This window comes from Nestor notabilis, unplaced genomic scaffold, assembly GCF_000696875.1.
Source record: "Nestor notabilis isolate BGI_N333 unplaced genomic scaffold, ASM69687v1 scaffold4841, whole genome shotgun sequence".
Taxonomy (NCBI): Eukaryota; Metazoa; Chordata; class Aves; order Psittaciformes; family Psittacidae; genus Nestor; species Nestor notabilis.
The window spans coordinates 1-14,639 of NW_009913245.1; the positions used below are offsets into that span (position 1 = coordinate 1).

The following is a 14,639-nucleotide window of genomic DNA, read 5'->3' on the forward strand; positions in this document are numbered from 1 at the left end:
TGTCGGTGTCCTTGTTTCGCAGGGTCAGTGTCCTGGTGGGAGCTCCCAAAGCCAACACCACGCAGCCAGACATAGTGGAAGGAGGAGCGGTGTACTACTGCGCCTGGCCCGCCACCCAGTGCAGGCAGATACCCTTTGATAACACCAGTAAGTGTATCGTTGGATGTCGTGTGTAATGCTCGGCTGTGCTCAGTTGCCCCGTCGGCACAAGTTTCGTCCGGACTCGCTTTGGTTGTGTCGATACGGGCTGAGTTGGCTGGAGAAACCCCGCTGCTGGGAAGCTGTATGCATGTGCACTTGTGGGGAAGGGCTTAGTGGTCCTGAGAGAAATAACAGGAATATGACCTCTAGGAGCTCTGCGTAGTTCTTCTTAACAACTGCCTTGTTTTGTTTTGGTTTTGATAATGCTTTAATGAAAGGTGTTTTTAGCAGATTCCTCATTTTGAAAATACTAGCGGCAAGAGAAGTTTGAGTGCTCAGAAGGCAAACCCCCCAAACCCATGTCTCACACACTTCTCTGAATCCTGGAACTCACAGGATTGCTATTTGCTGTTATTTTCAGCAAGGGTTTTTCCGTCTGTTCAGCTGGATGAGGTACCTCATGTGGCATGCTTATTGAATTCTTTGCAGCAAGAAAGAATTTTACTTCTGATCATTGGAAGATAGATCCTAACTGATTTAGGCACAATGAGGATAGATTATATCCACTTCCAAAGTCCCAAGACAGATGTTTCTTGTTTAATTAGAGGGAACACACGTTTTAAACAATTCAGGCTGTTTATGTTTTCTATTGTCTCTTTATAGGTCTTGAAAATAATTTAAAACTAGTGTTTGCAGGGACTTTAAAACCAATTCATTCATTTAGGCGGACTTTGACAGTTCAATCATTAAGCAAAAGTTGTGATTTAGGTTATATTTAATCTTAACAGAGTAAGTCCACATGAGCTCTATCCTAAATGATACTATTTCAAATAGTCTGTTACACACAGTTGCTTTTGAAGCCTTTGGCCATTGTACGCCTAAGGGGACTTAGATAGTCCTTAATAAATAGGGGTATTTTCAATTTACAGCTCTTTCTTGTACAGGCACCTTGTGCTCACTATGCCTTCTCCCTACAACATGACTCAGAAATGCTGCTATTCCCATTTTATATTTATAGTCACACTTTATATTTATTCTAATAAACAGAAAAAAGTGAGAGTTGTCAAAGATCATACAGGAAGTTGGTGATGATACTGGTAACTAACTCAGGATTTTTTCTTCTCCTTCAGTTCCTTAGCCACAAGATTATCCTTTTTCCCAAAACAAAACCACCCAGTAATTGTTAGAAGACTGGAAACTCAGCTCTAGCAGCTCTAATTTTAAAGATTAATGCTTCATGCCTCATAGAAGTTTTTTAAAAGTCTTGGAAAGCTTTGGGAATGTTTTCTGAAACAAAACTGAAAAACTACAGAAGCTGCTTCAGAGCTGGAAGATTCCATTTTGATGCATTTTTATACAAAGCTTCCTTTTTAAAGTACTTTTTTCTTGACTAACCAAATAATATCAGCTCTTTCAGTTAGATTCTGTAAGCACAATAAAAGAGACAAAACTGTTGCATTATTGAAAGCATTTTAAATTAAGTTCAGAAGTAAAATTTGAGTGAAATTAGAAAGAAAGGAGGAGTATAATGTAACGCTTAGAAGGCAGTGTGACCCAACAAATAGAAAAAGAATTTACTAAATCAGTATTTTTCAGCCACGAGTTCAATGGAAGACTTCTAAAAAAAAGTTGTAAAAGAAAAGCAGAGTCACAAGTGCTGAATGCCAAGTTAGATTCTGCAGGTCACAGAAACTATGAAATTTCCACCATAACATAAAAATTAGAGAGATCAACAAATCCAAGTGGTTGAGAACCACTGGCTTAAATTATACATAAGCATGAGGGCTCATGTATTCCATTTCCGAGGACTGGGTATACACAAATGAAGCTCAGGTATGTTCCATTCAATGCAAGTTTTGTTCTGCCATTGAGGGGAGAACATACAGTGCACTTGGGTGTTATTTGGACTTCTACTGCCACAAATAAGTGTTTAAGTGAACACCTAATTGTTAAGACTTGTATGTAACTGTACAGATTATCTTACTGTTTTCACAAGAACAGAGTTTCAAGAAGAGTTCTTTCCTTTGCAAATTCTTTGATGTTATTTGTATTAACTCTATTAATATCTCGGTCCTAGTGAGTGAAAACAATGAGAACATTGACTAGTATTAGACGTTCTTGAATATCATGGTGTTACAGGTGTGGAGTTGCTTTGCACTGATTTACAGTTATCCAGTATTTTACAGATATTGGGGATGGATAGATATGCCTTGTTATGGGGCTGTAAAGTATAACAAACTACACAGGAACAAAATCTTTCTCTGCATGCATTTAAGGCTTGTTAAGGGGCAACGATGAATAAGATCACAGTCATAAGTCAAGGAAGAGAAGGAAGGAAAAAAGAATGTGTTGAGTTTGTAAAGTATATAATGTCTTAGAGGGGGCACTTGTTCAGAAAGTAATCTGAGGGAACCAAGTAAGTGACAGCCACCTTAGTGGAAAAAAAAAAAATAGGCTCACTAGGGTTAATATTATGATGGTAAGTGCATCCTGACACTGATGTAAGACAACTTTAATGTTCCCCAGTGGATCAGAGATCTGGCACTGGAAGAACTGCACCAACAGTAACTGGCAAGGTGCACCTCACTTCCCTCCACCACACAGGCTTCGACACTCAGGACTAAACTCCATTCTTTGTGTCACATAAGCTTTAAATGACAAAAGACAAATCCTTATTGTTCGTGAGGCTCTCTTGTTCCTTTTTTTCTCAGAAATGAAGATCACATGAGGGAGTAGACATTGCACTGACAATTAGTGTACACTAAGTAGGAACACTTAGTATTCAATTTAGTACTCAATTCCCAGTGAAAGATATAAGAACACCTTTAAGAAATGTATCATTACTTCTGAGCGCCTTGTTCCAGCTGTCAGACTGGGATCCTAACTACTGGCACTGATACTCAAAACTAAGACTACTAAAGTCATCTCTGTGGCACTGTGCATATGGTAGGATGTGCAAGCTGGTCTGAGTGCTATAAGCAGATGCATAACTTGTGTTTGTGTGGAAATGTGTGTGGGCTAAACTTCTCTGTCGAGAAGATAGCTCTGTTGGAGTTAACAGAGGTGCAGGAGTATCCGCAGCCTATTCCTAAAAGTAATGCCACCTGACTGAAATTGTTCAACCAGCAATTTTTCCCGCTTGTCAACTAAATTTCTTAGCTCACCTATCTCTGATCTTCATAGTAGCTAATCCAGAGATTTCCAAAGCAGTGAGGTGATTTACTTGCAAACTGACATCAGTAATTAATCCTATTGATGAAATACAGTTCCTGACAAGGGACAGGGGAGCAGAGATGGGAACGAGGATGAAATTTTGACATGCTGTAGGATTTGAGCCAACCCATCCATAAGCAAGTCATGTAAGTGGACATTCCCATATGGGTTGGCCAGCAATATGGCCTCCAGCCAAGAAGGGGCTTTAGCAGGACTCTTTGTGTTTCCTGCTGTTGATACACCACTGACTCTGCAGTCCCATATTTGCAGTTCTTTAAAGCTCCCTAAATCTGGGCACTGGGGTCAAGACTCTGGGAAGATGCTGAAAGCGCTGCCCTTGAAAGCACAACTAGTGCTTTAACCTGCTCCATTGCAGCAGGAAACTGAGATAAAGTATAATGGAAGGGGTTTTAGTATCCCCTTACTTCAGGAGATATGGACTGAAGGGCAGAGACTCTTCTCCCTTGTTTTCTTGCTCTGTAAAGCCATCGTGTTGCATTGCAGTGTAAGGCTGTGGCACTCTTTGAAACTCAACGACAGGACAGGGGAACAAGCGTTGGCATCATATTAAAGTGCTGTGATCTGTCTTTCCTCTCTTAACTACACAAAGCTAACTTCTCCTTTTCAGTTTCTCTATTATGAAATAAGGTTTACAATGACTATTTCTGCTTTAGCATCGAGTTAAATTACCAAGTCTTTGTGTTTAAGCTGGGTGCTCTTCCGTTCAGCTGCCAGGAGAGGTAGCAGGAGAGCAAGATGAAGAAAACTTTCTCTGCGCTTGATTAACTGGGGAACTTCTGAACCACTCAAAGCATCTTGCAGCCAGAAGCAAACTTAAATGCCCCCTGAAGTGCACTAGTGCATTTGAAATCTGGTAAAAAGCTAATAGTTCAGATTTCAGAAGCTCATTATAACGGTAACTTCTAATTCTAATACTTAACAGACTGCAATAAGTTCTTACGTTTTAAATTAGCTCCTAAAAGCAGATTTTTAGATATCACTTCCCTTAAGTTTCCAGAAGTCACTGGGGTGTTGTCTTTGCTATCAATTAACTTTACCAGTTTTAGTAAAACAGGTTTTATTTTTCTAAACTAGCTGGAAAAAATGTGAACAGCCTCTGAAGAGGAACAGGGCAGTGGGACGTAGATCAGTTCTGGCCAAGTGTGCAGTTGATAAAAACCATGAGCTGATCTGGCCAGCAGTTGAGCTGATTGTAACAGAACCCAGGTACTGTGCAAGGAAAGGATGTATTGTGGTACTCAAGAGGTTTAGTTACATGAAAAAATCATTAGCTGTAGAGATGGTAAGATGCTAGGGAAAATTTAGAATCCTGTTACAAAACAGAATTTGCATCTGAAGAGAAAGTGCTGAGGGAGAACTTTGCTGTTCTTCTAAATGTTGACACATTTCAGCCCACTATGCCAGTAAGACCTTATCTGGAGCCTCACGGTTCACTTGTAGCATTCTGATTTATAATAGACCCTCATGAGTTTCTTTTATAAGTGTCAGCCTTATCTAAAGAAGGGAAAAAATACCCTTAGCTATGTTAGTTCAAGCTCTGAGGTCTTAATTTGGTTTTGATCAGATTGTACTTAGGGGAAAAAAATCCTACTGGGTTTGGTGATACTTTTTTTCTTGATTCATGGAATGAAAGTCCAAATAAAGCTCTCTAGATATGATCTATTAAATTAAAATAACTCATTTGAATAGCATCTAAGGCACAATAAAAACCAGAAATTCAGTAAATGTTTGCAGAATCAGATAAATCCCAAAATAGAAGCAACTTTTCTTGTCATGCAAGGGTTTTGCATGTCCTTACTGTCTCTAAACACTATAGAGTCCTTTTCCCCCCAGCATTAATGTTGAAAGCAATTGCATGGCCTGGTTCTCTGGATCATAGTCTTTATCTTTGCATTTTTATTCTGTTGCTCTTTTGAGCGTCTAATAGCAATGACCCTGTGAATGTTACTGACTTCCTTTTGCTTAGAAATGGGTGGTATCGTTGGAATCTTTCATGGTAGTGATACCAAAATGATACCACACTGCCATGGTGATAGGGTTGACAAGATGCCCTCTCTTCCCTCACTTCTAGAATATGGAACCATGTGTGCCAGTACGAACCCTTTCCTCTTTCTCTTCCATTCTGTAAGCCAGGACCCTAATGATGCTCATTTCAAAGTTAAATTAGGTTGCTCAAAGGCTTGTGTAGCCATGTTCTGAAGCTACTCAAGGATGGAGATGCCATAGCCTTTCTGGGGATCCTGTTCCAGTGCTTAATCACCCTCACTGAGAAGAGTATTTTCTTTATATATAATCAGAAATTCCCTTTCTGCACTTTGTGTCTGTTGCCTTTTTTCCTTCTGCTGCATACCGCAAATGGGACTTTGGCTCTCTCTTCTCTCTACCTATTGAACACCAGATGAAGTGCAAATAGATCCTCTTTTGCTTTCTCTTCTTTGGACCAAACACCTGCAAAACTTGTACCAGTGTCTCAAAACTCTATATAGAATTCCAGGTATTGTATCTGTGTGAGGGGGATATTCACTTTCCTTGACCTATATGTGTTTATATAAATATAAATGTTTGGGTTTATATGTTTGTATTTCCATTTTATATAAATACAGATTGGTTGAGGTGATTATTCACCTCTACTCCGTGTATATATAATTATGTAGAAATATATGAAATATATATGTTACATTTTGTATTATCTATATTTATTTATATATATGGATGTGCATAGATACATACACACATGTATCAGAACAGGTATTTGAAAGGGATTTGCTATCCTGGATGTAGTCTGAGTAGGTACAGTTTAGGGGGCAGAGTGTAACAGAGCCAGCTGCAGGTGCTTGGGTAATGGCCATCTGTGTTTATTCAGTACATACAGACAAAGAAACACACATGGAGCACGTAAAGAGATACTTTTCAAAGTTCCTGAGCAGTGAGAAACTTACCTGACACAGTTACAGGTGTATTACCTAGCTGGATATGTTGCTTTGATTAGAAGCATTTTTTCCTGTGTTAAGTTTGATTAAAATATTTTTATTTCCTTTTGTTCATTTGAGTATTTTCAAGTTATACTAGATGATGCATTTTTTACTTCTAGTTTTAAAGAGCCTGATGAATTGCAATGAGCCACTATCAGTGTTTGTAAATGCATCTGTTTCTTACACAGATGCTGATTACTACTACAAAGAAATATTTGTTAGAGTAATATTTGATTCATGCCTGTTAAACAGTTTATAATGTACTGACTCAGTGACTGAGAGACCAGTCCCTGTAGAAAACACCAAATCTAGTCTAGTGTGTGCAAATGATGGGTTGGCATTAACACTTGCTCTAGGTTCAGGTTCTAATTCCTAAAAATTAATTTCTGCACTGCTATTTTTACATAGGTTTGCTACTTACTGAATTCAGACTTTTCTACTTGTCCAGCTACTCCTTTGGCAATTTAAGGAGCTTTTTCCCCTTTGGTAGTCCCTAGGTACCTCAAGTCTAAAAGACTAGGTGAAGGAATGCTGATTTTGAGAATCATATTTCATCATCTCCAGAGCTGCTTCTGGAGCTGGATTGTGGGGCAGTAGCAATGTATAGGAGTCTTGGCTCCTGCAGTAGAAAATTAGATGCTTTTGTGTTGCTGAAATGCAGTTTAGGAATGCCCTTGCTCCTACATTTATATTTATACATATCTCTGCTCTTTGTATACTCCTTCTTGTCTGGGCCTTAGCCTGCAATACAGACTTGCTGTCTTAGGCAGTAGAATCAAGAGTGACTCCACGGCTGAGTTTGAAGCCAAATTTGCGAGTCATCCAGACTGTTGACCATCTGGAACAGCTCCTGGGCTGGCTCTGAAACAGTCCAGCTGGTACTCGAGGCACTCGCTGGACCGCTGTGCGGACAGGCTCAGGCGTTGTGTGCCCAGCCCAGCTGCTGCCTTGTACTCTGGCTGTCCTTACACTAGTGTCACGTATCGTGATACAAGATAGCCTGGAGTCCTTCCTAAAAGGGGCCAGGCATTCTCTTCCAGAAGAGAAGATGACATTTAAATGCAACCTGAATTCAAGCCAAGATTTTGCTGTTCACAGAATTATAGCTTAGCCCCTGGGTAAGGTACAGTATAGACATAGCCTATGATGTGCCTCAGATCCCCATAAATAACACAAGGAGAGATATTTCTCTGTCATATAAGGGTGCTCTCAGGATACAGACATGTTACTTTTTGAAATGCTTAGATAACACAGTTTTGAGGGATGTATCAAAGATAGAAATAAAACTTTTTTTAATTGGATTGGGATTTATCTGACTAAATGAATAGTTTTTACCTGATTCTGGTCTAGACTAGTCATCCATGGCTATCTACAGTTGATAAAGGAAAAAAAAAAGTACTTTTAGGCCATGGTGGTTCTGACCTTCTCAGATGTTTGCTTTAGGAGGAGGACTGTGCTTACCTAGATCATGTCTCATCTGTAAGTGGATGACTGGCTCAGAAGTGGCCATTTACAGTGGCTTCATTTAGAGCCTTGTTGTCTAATTGAATACAACCAGGGCACAGTAATAACAGTCCACATGTATTCAGGCAAGTTAATTGTGTATATATAGCTTCATTTTCATAAAGTTGTGGGGGAAGCAGTAGCAGTTTTACAGCAATCTGAAATATTGATTGATATATACAAAAGATGAAACTGTATTTTAAGGCACAACCTTAGAAACTGGGAATATGACTCCATAGCTCCAGCAAGGATCCTGAACAAAGGTGACAGAGAATTTCTGACAAAAGAGATTTAATTAGGGAAAAAAAGCTATTTATTAATTTGTGTGTCTGTGGTAATTTACTAATCATCTTATAATGAAAATCCCACGCCGCATGATGGAAGATTCATACTACACCATGTGCTGCTAAGCGCGGTGGGTGTGCGTACAGTTCTTGCAGATTTACTGGTAAATTCAGCTGTGGTTTTATAAATCCTGCAAACAGTTGCCCTAGTTTTAAACCTAACTTCTTTTCGATTTCTGGTATACTTTGCCAGCAGACAAGCATGCTGTCTTGATTAAAAATGTAAGCTCTTTTTAAGTTAGAATACTGGTCGTGAGCATCCTCAGAGCCAGGCTAGCATTGGCTGCTGGAAGCTGACCATGGCTGATTTTCAAGCTTCAAAAGCTTTGTTTCTATCAAGACCTCATCTGTGGACATTGATCATGTTCAGATTTGAAGGAGCATTAAAAGAGAAAAAAAGAAACCTTTAAAGTTTGAAATTGTCTGATGTCACTGGACAAAATAATCTTAAGTGGTGCTGCCAACAACTAGGGAGAAGCTGGCAGCTCCTGCAATGCAGCATGTCAAAGTCACTGTCTCCCACACTGTTAAAGTTTAGGCATAAGTTCAACAAAATGTACTCTAAAAATGAGTATTTTTGGAGTGATTTTAAGTTATACTTTCTGAATTTTTAATATCTAAATGTTCCTAAAATTTTTCTCTCTCATATCCGTAAGCATGGATTTCCATACTAGCTCCTGTAACTGGCACAGGACAGAAACATGTATTTGCGTGAAGGAAGATGTTTTCTCAGAGACTTTCAAACTTTCACAGATGCATTCTCATTCAACTTTTCTTCTTGTTTATTATTGTCCTCCAAATAAAATGTATTTTTCTTGCTACTTCAGTTTATATCTGTAACATTTATGAGGTGACCATAAGCTGAAGTAACTGGTGATCCAACATCCTAGAAAAGCATTGAGGTATCTCCTCTATTCTTATCGGGCAAATCCCAGGAAGAGCTGGCTTTTCAAAGAGTTGGGTGCATTTTTCCTCAGGTTTAAAAATTGTATGCAAATCCATAGAATATAATCTGACATACTGGTTTTTCTGCATTCGAAGGTAGACAATATATGGTTTTATTTTCACGTAGAGTGAATAAAAAGGATTGATTCTTGTGAAATCTCTCCTGATAGGAACCAGAAGCAAACATAAGGGAATGCAGATAGAAGGGGGAAGGAGTAATGCCCTGCTTGTGTATAAATTGAGAAGTTCATTAGGAATGACTGGTAAGGGAAGAGCATAGCTCATGAACATATGGGAAATCAGTTTACTTCAGAGAACTGAGGGTGAAAGGAAGGGATGTCTGCTTTTTATTAAAACCTGAAATGCATTATAATTGGCCTGAGTCTTTGCCCAGATGGCTTCTCTTATGCTGACATCTGCAAGAGTGTATATAAAGCAACATTAAGAAGCTGTCTCTTGTGGCAGTGTGTACACATGTAATTCTGTTAAAAACTAAGTCCTTTGCTATCTGTACTGTAGGTCTTTGAATAAGCATGCTGAGAAATGTCATTTGTTTGACAAAAACTAATTATGGAACACGGGTTTTGCTTGGCATGGGAAGTTTCTACCACATATGAGAAAACTTTTTAGGGCTTTTCACCAATTTTTGTAGATTCCTGTTCATTCTTAATCATAAATTCCAGATAAACCTTTTTTGTTGGTGGTTGTTTGGGTTTTTTTTGGCGGGGGGGACACGGTTTCTTCTTTCAGTCCTTTTTATTTTTTTTCCTGAAGTTTAAGTAAAATTATTTTTAATTTTCATATGTGCATTTAAGTTATTTTCCACTGACCAGTGAAAAGCTTAAATGATACTAGAAAGCCCATTTCCTGTTAAGATGATAGAACGATGACAGTGGATGCAATGTAATATACCCATTGGTCTGTTCACTTGTATCTGTAATTCTCAGGGTAATACTTTTTGAAAATAAGCTGTCAACTGCTTCTTTCTTTGTCAGACAACAGGAAAATTAAAGTCAATGGCACCAGGGAACCTATTGAGTTTAAGACAAATCAGTGGTTTGGGGCAACAGTCAAAGCTCATAAGGAGAAAGTTGTGGTAAGTCTTATGCATTCGGTATTCATGTGGAGATAATGTTTATTTTTCTCAAATGTATATCTTTAATAGCTCTTTATGTATAGGCCATGGACAAAACTCTAGACTTATGCCTGTATTATAAAACAGATAATGTGTATAACTCAGAAAATGAAAGCAGCCTGTAAAATCAGGTTGAACAGATTGAGTGAAGATAATCCTGCTGCAAATAGCAGAATGTCCTGAAAATTCTGCTATATCCTGAAAATAGCAGAATGCCATATTTTTATGGAAGTAAATGATGTTTTTTTAATAGATAATAAATATATTTTAGAGATACACAATAACTGATAGCTATATGCTATAAAATGTTTTGTATTGTGAAGATTTATCTGGAATGTTAAATGCAGAATGTAATGGAAGCCAAGATTTTGTGCTAAAGATCCATTACTAAGAGAAAGCACTGACCTCTTCTATCACATTTACATTGTTTTGAAAAGCTGTGTTGCAATCCTGGTAAAGCAGCCACAAAGAAGTCATGATAAGAAAGCTCCTAATCAAGATTGCTGTCAAAGTGTGACGTCTGTTTTCCAGTTTCAGTGAACATTTTGCCTGTGTTGATAGAGAACCCCAGCAGGGGGCAAATACTTTTATTGCTTAGCAAGGTAGCGGTGATGCTGCTTATACACAGACATTTTATATTTGCACAAAGGTTTACATTGAAAATGTAACTGAAATAACTGTGATAAGAATAATTAATTTGGTCATTAATTTTGTTAGTTTTTACAGTTGCAAAGCCATATTTTGTGTCTTGGGATTTGCTTAAAACTTCCAGTTATTACTCAAGAAGTCGTAAGGGAAGAAGTCTAAAGGCAATGCTTTCCCTTATATAGTATGCCTTGTGGTTAACCTAGGGAAGGATTTTTACATGAAACAAGTAATGCATAAAACATCATGCTGTTCTGTTACAGAGCTAAGTACATGTAAAAATTCTAAAAACAGCTGAAGATTTTTCATTTTATGTGCTCTACTAAACAGCGGTTCAAAACGGGAAATAAAACTTCTTTATCATCATTTGGTGAATCTTAATCAAGTGAGCAGAAAACCTCAGCACCAACTGATGTGCTGTGTCTGTACTGACCAAACTTTGGTTTGCTTCTGATAACTCTTCTTAGGCTTTCTGAAACAGAGGTATAATCAACACTTTTCAAGCAAAAATTTGAAGAGTGAAGCTAGAAAACTTTGTCTTTTAAGCTTTGTAAACTGAAAGGAGAGAAAAAGAAAATGACATCAAGCTGTCAGAAACTTTTTTTTTTTTAACTCAAATATGATGGTAAACTGCGTTAGGTCAACATTTATGATTATATTGAGTTCTTGTTTCAAACTGTTTTGCTTGATGTCAAATGTACCTAAAATCATGCTCATAGGACATGTATTCCTCTTTGCTCCACCCTGGTTTTGCTCACTGTTTTAATCTGTAAGGTCTTCTAGGCAGGGACATGTTAAGAGTCCCAGTGTGTTAAACCATTGTTTCAGAAGCTCTGACTTCCTTGGTAAGCTCTGACTAGCACAGTGGTTCATCCAGCTGGAACTGATTGCAGAATGAAGGTTTATACAGTACTGTGAATAGTAACAAAACCTTGCCAGAGGTAGACAGTTTTCTGATTGGGCAAGTAAGACAAGGTACGAAATGAATGAAGGGTTTGTTTGTATCTTACAGAGGCAAGGTTTTTAGAGGTAGTGTTTCCACCACCCTGCCAATTGGAAAGTTTTAGGTCACAGGAGCCCCTAAAGAATGACTTGCATACCTGACAGCTTATCTTTTTTATTTTTCCAATTATCTGCGTTACTTTCAAGAAAGATAATGTCTCTCACTACATAGCTTTTGTATCTTTCATCCTTACACTGCCATGTTTGCAACACCACTACCATAACACAGAAGGTTAAATTAGTTCAGTAGCCAGAAGTTACTTAGCAAAAACCTGTTTGCCCAGAGACTGTTGAATGCATTATAGCTGTATCGTCTCTCTAAAGATTTAAACGAAGGGTTTATAAGAAGACAGACAATCTGATGATTGTGATAACATGACACAACAAATTTTCTTCTGCTGAGTAGAATGACAGCAACACCCATTTTCTTAAGACGTGTCAGGACAGAAGTAGGAATGTCTTCAGCCACATGTATGTGGTCTACATCTTAAACTATGGGATAAAATCTTGTGTAATGAACAGTAATAGAGCAAATACATTACTTATAAAGCAGGCTTAGAGGGTATCTGTAACATATGCTTTAGTGTGAGTGGTAGTCCCTGACAGATTTCAGCTGCTAAGGGCTGTAAGTGAAAGATCAGGCTATGCTTTTCAGCTATAATGAAACTAAAATCAGTAGTCCTGCATTTTCTTCTGTCAATAAGTTGTGATTATTGCTGTATGAATGATACAGTACCAGAGAGAATCCTTGTACACTGTTTATTACCTACAGTTGCCATACAGCTGAGTGTGTGAAAGGTACACGTGACATTGTTTCTGTTTTGATAGGCTTGTGCTCCCTTATATCATTGGAGAACCCTTAAAGACAGCCCTGAAAAGGACCCTGTTGGCACCTGCTATGTAGCTATTCAGAACTTCAGTGCCTATGCTGAATATTCACCTTGTCGCAACAGTAAGTATAAATAGGACCAATCCTGTGCTGGAGGAATTGATATTGTACTTCGTGCTTTCATCCTTTCAGTCTCCACACAGTCTTGGTTGAATGAAGATTACTATATGACATTATAACTCTGGATGAGGGTTTAGAGAAAAATTGGCATTAAACTGTATGCCTGCAATTGGGTGCTTTATTGTTTAATTGAAAGAGAAGAAATCAAGTAAATTAAGCTTATGCAGTTATAGTGATGAGACATAATTGGTTCAACTTAAGTGGCTTTAAAATGTAGCAAACAGATTTAGATAAGAACCAGATAACATTTTAAGCCAATTATTCATGCTTCTGCTGAGTATAAGTGTCCTCAACATAAAAAGGACATGGAGCTGTGGGAGCAAGTCCAGAGGAGGGCCACGAGGATGATAAGAGGGCTGGAGCACCTCCCGTATGAAGACAGGCTGAGAAAGTTGGGGCTGTTCAGCCTGGAAAAGAGAAGGCGGCGCGGAGACCTTATAGCAGCCTTCCAGGATCTGAAGGGGGGCTACAAGGACGCTGGGGAGGGACTCTTCATTAGGGCCTGTAGTGGTAGGACAAGGGGGAATGGGTTTAAACTTAAACAGGGGAACTTTAGGTTAGATCTAAGGAAGAAGTTCTTCACAGTGAGGGTGGTGAGGCACTGGAATAGGTTGCCCAAGGAAGTTGTGAATGCTCCAACCCTGGAGGAGTTTAAGGCCAGGCTCGACAGAGCCTTGGGCAACATAGTTTAGTGTGTGGTGTCCCTGCTCATGGCAGGAGGGTTGGAACTAGATGATCTTAAGGTCCTTTCCAACCCTAACTATTCTATGATTCTATGAAATCTCTCATCACAGGATCACCATCTGAAAACCAGACCCTGCACAGAAACACAGCCTCTGCACCATTCATGCCAATACTATCCACAATAGCTCATTTATGAGGGACTTCCAGCATGGAATAAAGCCATGCACATTAGCAGTGAGTTCTGCACTCTTCTCTGAGCTGTTTTGAGGATGTGATAGCCATCTCTGGGCCTTACTTCTAGGAGAATAGGGAAAAACTGAATGTATATTTAGAACCAAGTTCAGTTACCTACAAGTCTGCAGAAAATGCCACACGTTAGATTATATCAGTTGTTCATCCTGTGACTAAGTGTTTATGATGATTCTTAATACCCTCATTAACCTCAGTACTCCAAACTATTAAAATCAGTATGAAGTATCCCGTGAATTTACTGAGCTTTGGACTGTGTTAGGTTTATGGCAGTTCCTGCATTCACAGATCAGAAAGTTGTTCTTTTGGTTATGTTTCTAAAGGTAATGTGTGTTAGACAGCAAATATGATGGGCTTACCTATCCCTTCCAGGGGAAACCCTGGAAGCAAAGCTATGTGTTGCTTCTTGTCACGATACAGCAACTGTGCTATTGCAGCTACCATTCTTGCCATGTGCGCATGGGCTGATTTCAAAATACATCGTTAACTGTTCCTCTACTGCAAACTGTGTTCCTACCTTTGAGTTTCTGATTTTGTCAAGAAAGCAACAGGCATTTTACAGAAAAAGCAGACACCACATAATTAAAAGGTCTCCTTCCTGTGAAGATTTAGATACAACTCCACATTATGTAGCTGGACTTTCTTGACATCTGACAGATGTGTGATAATGTAGCCCAATAATACTTTCCATGGCCTATCAGAAAATCTGTTTATCAATGATGTCTCACTGGGGCTTTGCCCAAGGCTTATGACATTTGAAAAGAGTTCGGGTGACC

At 38.7% G+C, this 14,639-nt stretch overlaps 1 protein-coding gene across 1 annotated transcript in view; it reads left to right on the forward strand.

The window, feature by feature from the left end:
- The first annotated feature begins 24 nt into the window (after positions 1-24).
- The window catches only part of ITGA8 (integrin, alpha 8), a 108,823-nt gene continuing 94,208 nt past the window's right edge, over positions 25-14,639 (forward strand). Inside the window, exons 1-3 of the mRNA XM_010023105.1 lie at positions 25-147; positions 10,135-10,235; positions 12,750-12,873. The gene's annotated coding sequence lies outside the window, so the exon portion shown is untranslated. The remainder of the gene's footprint in view (positions 148-10,134; positions 10,236-12,749; positions 12,874-14,639) is intronic.